This window comes from Zea mays, chromosome 4 (assembly GCF_902167145.1).
Source record: "Zea mays cultivar B73 chromosome 4, Zm-B73-REFERENCE-NAM-5.0, whole genome shotgun sequence".
Lineage (NCBI taxonomy): Eukaryota > Viridiplantae > Streptophyta > Magnoliopsida > Poales > Poaceae > Zea > Zea mays.
The window spans coordinates 121,470,231-121,476,561 of NC_050099.1; the positions used below are offsets into that span (position 1 = coordinate 121,470,231).

Consider the following 6,331-nt stretch of genomic DNA (forward strand, 5'->3'; position numbering starts at 1 on the left):
TCAGTGTTAATACTGGTCATTTTGCTCTGCACATTATGAAGTGGTGGGAAAGTGGTTCAAAAGGGCAATTCAGTATGGTGAGAATAATATCATATATGTAATTTGTAGTTAATGAATGATAATATTACTTATAACATTTTTTGCAGGATGGTGCGACTCTGCGTAGGAATTTGTTTATTGATCTGTTGACATACGAGGGGAACAAAGATCGATTTAACATTCCTGTAAATATACGAGAGTACCTTGATCGTATTATGGAAAAAGATTATATGAAATAGATAGTTATGCTTATGTTTAATTTTTGCCATTAAATCTTATTGTTAAATTTTATATAATACACTATTATGTAAGCGCCCGTGCGTTGCAGTCCTGGGTTTCTCTTTGATGTCATTTCGGACGCCTCGCGGATGTTGTCATTCATTTCATAATCGTATAACACATATTTATATATATATAAGTTATCGAGATATTATATGTTCCAGATGCAATGCACGAGCACTGACCTATCTTATATAATACACTACTAGGTGAGTGCCCGTGCATCACAGACTCGAATTTCTCTTCGATGTCATCTCGGACAGCTCGCGGATGTCATCCTCTATCTCATAACTGCATAACACATATTTGTATATATAAGTTATCGAGATGTTATATGTCCCCGTTGCAACGCACGGGCACTGACCTAGTAAACTAGTCTAATACTCATGCATTGTGACCGTGCTCAAGTATATAAAGATATTGATTGGGTGACTAAGCAACACTTGAGAGCCTTAATGGACACTCCACATAAAATACCCATCATAAATGAATTTAATGTCAAAGTGAACATATTGTTCATATACCATATATTGAACTGGTAAAATAAATATTACACTTGATCTTAGTCAAAAGACTGAAAATGAGTTGAAAAAGAGCCCTTATGCTCGAATTAAATTATAGCCAATGTTTTGGCTTAGAACTTGGCAGCGAGAAGATGGTGTAGATCTGATGCGCTAACCAAAATCATCATTGAGATTCCATAGGTAACACATGCAAATTCATTTATAGTGATGGCTAAACATTTTTTCCCAAATTTAGCAAGACATAGAAAAGCACAAGTACGCCAATAAGATCATTCCTGAAATATCAAGTACAACAAGTTAATCATCTAATGCTTAACATGTTTACTGAAATACGTACTTGCTCTTGCCTTTAGAATATCATATTAAACAATAAAAATGTAACTACCACTACATGGATCAGAAATATACGTCAAACCCAAGTAGCTCAATGACCCGCTTGGCAATCCAGAGCTTCATCACATCTAACTTGACCTTTGACCTTGATGTATCCACCTACCAAGCACAAAATCGTTGGATCAGAGAAAGCCCTTACAGACAACAGCTATATATCCCTAAAGTATTATGCGCTCATTACAGCCAAATTGAGAAACAAAGGGTATGAGTGAGAGAACAAACTGGCCAGATGGTCAAGCTCGGACGCGAACTTCTGCATCTTGAGCAGCTTGGCTTGCTTATTTGAAAAGCTTGTGTCCTGGTCAGTGGACGTCCCTTGCGAAAAACACGACAATTAGAGCAGTCTCTACCAATAATAGATTCGACGAGAACAACTGTGACCAGACGAAGTGCACGCTAGGTAGATCTACCGTTGATGCCACGTCGCCCATGGGATGGGAGGAGTGGAGCGGAACTCGCGTCGGAGCGAAAGACGAGTGAGCTAGGAGACGAACTCTTGGTCCCTTTTAGCGATGAGGAGGTTCAGAGTTGTCTGGACTCGATGCAACTTTTATCATCTAGTGAGCATCCTTATCCGGAGGCGAGCGCCCTAATCCTCCTTGCTTGTGGCGGTGCAATGACGGAAGAAAGCGGGCGGAGGTTGTTGCGAAATGGACGGGGTTTGTTGCTAGAGCGACAGCTATGAGAACGTTGTTGTGCAAACAAATAGGACAGGGATACAAGGGGTTCTTTGTAAAAAGATGGCGCGGGACGATCGTTGAAACTGATGCTTTAATATAGTAGAGCTTAGGGTATTTAATTAATTTTAGTTAAAAAATAAATGAGAATATATTTCAATTCTAATCCGACTCTTAAATTTATAGTGTAAAATATAGAGCTCATTATCACCTCTAGTCGCAACTCATCTACATGATCACTATATCGTGGGCTCGTCTATGTCTCTAACTCCAATTGTTTGCGAAGAATGAATGACACATGTCTATGATGATCTAGTAACGCTAAATTGGTGGGTGATTTGTCACAACTCATATACATGGCCACTCTATGGTGGCTTGTTTATGTCTATGATCACTATGGTCGTTCGCAGCTTGTGCAAAGAAGTTGGAATGATTGTATCAAACATTTAGGAAGTAGAAGCTTAAGTAACTCTCATGAAGAGCATTTTAAGAGAAATCTTATCAAATAGTTCCTATGATAAAAAGATTAATAGTCCCTAACTATAATAAAAGATAAAGTGATAATGTCTAAAATATATTGAGAGAATTTCTTATTGACATTGAATATGTATAGTTTCTTCCTTGGTCCTCCAATCTCAAAAATCCCCTAGCTAACACTAATTATATGTTCAATGTCTAAAATGATATCAGTGTTACTTCTATTAGCCTTCTATCAAAAGTTACATGATAGACTTGTCGATTTTTCCATCTTAGACCAAAGTGCCCTCATGCAGGTCGGTTCTAATTACCCTCTCATTTTCTTCTCTCCCTCTCTGAACTCTAGGTTGGGCACACGGAGGACGATGGAGGCGAGTTGAAGGAAGTTGTGGCGATGTGGCCCTCTATAACACCCTAAATTTGGGGTATAAAATTTCTTTTCTAATATCCACCAAATTCAAGTGTTACTCTCTCTTTTCCTTACTTTTCTTTTCTTTTTTTCCCTAAAGAGTGAAGAATTATTTTGTTTTATATCTATGTGTAAACCAAGTAAAATAAAATCTTAAAGGAGTTTTGATTGTTGTATCGTGCTGGAACACATGAGTATTTTGTTTGAAGAGTGATTTTGTTGTGCATTCATTGAGAATGGTGAGTTATGCTCAAGTTTGAAAAGAAGTGGATAAAGAAAAGAGGAAGAAATAAAAAAAGGAAAACCACCCCAGCCCCCTCCTTTCGGCCTCAGCTGGCCAGAGCCGATGGTCTGCACAAAAACTTTGGGTGCTATAATTTTGCATATCGAAAAGATACGAAGACCCTGTAATTGGATACCAAACCAAATGCCCTACTGGCTGGACAAATGAGTGGTTTTATGTGAAGTCCGACGAGAAGAAAAGAGAGAAGCTTATGAGTATGGTGATGAGCCCTTTGAAATTAAGCTTCGGTATGACGAGACCGCTATGTAACATGCAGCTCGGCTCTCCATGCCAACTAGCCGAAGTAGAATTCAGGGTGGTGGTTGGGCATATTAGCACTAGAGATTTGGTGCAAGAATACTTGGCAAACAGAACCTTCCCAACCTCCAGTGGGTGGGGAATGTCAAAGAAGAAAGAAGGGAAAAAGTAAGAGCTTGTGCGACTCCCTTACCGCTTCAAATTTCAGAAGACACTTTAAGAGCCATGTAGTGAATGGCTAGAATTGATAGAAACAATGTGCAACGAGATTCTTGGGAACTATACTGTAACACTATAAAAACCATTAAATAAAAATAATGTAGTTAGTTTATTAATGGTAATTATGATAACAAATTTTATTTTAAGTGTTTGTTATTTATTTGCATTTGGAATAATTTTTGATTGCTAATGATTGATTTTTGGTTATTGAATAGCATTTCTTCTTAAATAAAAATCCAAATAAATAATATAATAATTATTAGTCCAAAAATAAATATTTTATTTATAAATAATTTTGGTATAATTATTATGAATTTTAGGGTTATTAAAAAATATATTTTGAAATTAGAAAAGAAAAGGAAAAAAACAAAACAGAAAAAATGCAAAATCCTAACCCTAAAAGCCCACTAGGGGCCCATGTAAGGAGTCAGCGCGCGCGCCCTCCTCCCCTGGCTCCCAGCCGCCGCCACCCTTCTGCCTTCCTCCCCCTCCTCTCTCACAGCCGCGCGGGCCCCACCCAACCTCTCTCTCTCCCATGCACATCTCTCCCTTCCCACCCCGCGCCCCCAGCGCGCCGCGACTCGAGCCGCCCCGAGGCCCCGACGCCCCGCTCAAGGCCATCGCGCCGCCAGGAACAGCCGAGCCACCGACCGCGCCCAGCGCCAAGACTCGCCCGCGCCGCCAGAAGCCGCCCAGTGCCCCGCGCCTAGGCGCCCAAGCCAAGCCACCCGCGACCGAAGCCTGTGCCTACGCCGAGCCCCGCGTCTGTTCTTCTTCTTCGCGTTATGGATCTTCAATGCAGTCGTTACTCCCTCCCCCATTACTCCCTCTCTTCATTGATGCCATTGATGACCGCTTGAAGACCCCGGCGACCTCTCCATTCCCCTCTCTTTATATATATAAATAGGTCGGCCAAGCCATGGAGCTCTCTCCTCCCTCCCCGAGCTCCCTCTCTCTCTCACGCGCTCCTCACTCTCTTGCTCGCCGCCGACCACGTCGTCGTAGCTCCATCCACGCCGCACCTCGGCCGCGCTCGTTCCCTGCCCGCCGAGACCGTCGAACCCTCCATGCTCGTCGACCTCCATCCCTGTGCATGAGCGAGAACCCAAGGTTGAAGACAACCCCAAAATGTTGATTTATTTTTCTAAAGCATGTTTTGAATTAACTTATGAATTTTGTGAATTATCGTTGTAATATTGAGATTATGTGATTTGGCGATTCATGTGTATGTGAATCATTGAGTATATGTATTAGACATGTTATTTGTGCGTAATGGTTTTAACGAAATTCGGTAGACATGTGGTAAAAATACTAAATAAGTGATTTTATAACTAACTCTGTTTAGGATGAATTTTAATGTTTATTTAGAAGTTATAATCAAAAGGTTCTTTTAGGCTCACTAAATAAATAATGGAAATTCTTGAGCACAGAATTAGTAAGTGGTGTAGAATTTATCTTGGTGCCAGAATTATAGGTTAATCATAGGTCTAAGTTATTTATTAGATGTTTTGACCTCTGATTATTGTTGATACTTTCTTTTGGAAAGAAAATATAAAACTAAAAGAATATCACCAGTCATAATGAAAATAGGTTTTTACTATTCATGATAAATGTATTCATAAGTATAGCACTTAATTACTTAGAATAGTAAAATGCTTATTTATGTCATAATAACCATGATTATGTTACTAAAGTCCAATTAGTAATTTACAATTAATTCTTAGAACATTAATGTTAGAAGAATTATAAATAAACAATTTTTAGTTATACGTATAATTTCTATTTAGAAAAGAAAGGGGAAAACAGAAAGAATAGAATTTTATAATATTGATAAAATGGCTTAATTTAATGCCCACACCGTCATAACTAAAATGATAGTTAATGAATATAGTATTCATTTTAAATATCTAGGTCATATGTTCCTAAACTAAAGGTAAAGATAAGTAATAGATTAATTATGTTTCCTCATAATCTAGTTAATTAGATTTATATTTCAATTTGTTCACAACTGGTTATATACGCTTAATTAATCATTTAATCAAACTTAGTCCATGTCATATATATATATATATCAATTAGATTTCTAGACATGATTAATATTATCCATAAAATTAGTCCATATTATATATATATATATATATCACTTAGTTTTTCTTAAAGGATAAAATAACTAAATTAGTGTTCATGTTCTTTTTATAATTAAAATGTTAGTTTACATATTGTTTTGTATATAGCTTTCTTAATAAAGAATATAGACCATGTATCTTCTAATAAAAATAAAATATAGTTATTTGTTCATTATCTTTTGCATGACAATCCACTTAAGGGCCTATAACCTAGCTTTTCATAAAATAGGTGTTTAATAATAATGATATTTTCACATAAAACCTATTTAGACTTATATCTTAGTTTATCATAAGTGAATGTTTAACAATGATTTATAAGATGTTCCATAATGTTTCCAAAATTAATAACGTGTTTTGTAGCCCATTAACCTTAGATATATAACTTATATCTTTTCTAAAAGGTTAAAAATGTTTAATGTTGTTATAACGTGTTTTATCATCTTATAAACCCTTAATCTTAGACATATCACATATGACGTTTTATAAAAGATTAAATTGGTGAATCTAATATTTGCATATTTTAATTAAGTATTTTTTAAGCTCATGTCTTGTTTTATAAAATATAGATCACACATTTTTGAAAAGAATACCTTCTTATTATAACCATTACTTGCGATGTTTTTGAAAAACAAATGCTCTTTTCGTTA

At 36.8% G+C, this 6,331-nt stretch overlaps 1 pseudogene; it reads right to left on the minus strand.

The window, feature by feature from the left end:
- Positions 1-741: 741 nt before the first annotated feature.
- LOC111591463 (uncharacterized) lies at positions 742-904 on the minus strand (annotated as a pseudogene).
- Positions 905-6,331: the final 5,427 nt, after the last annotated feature.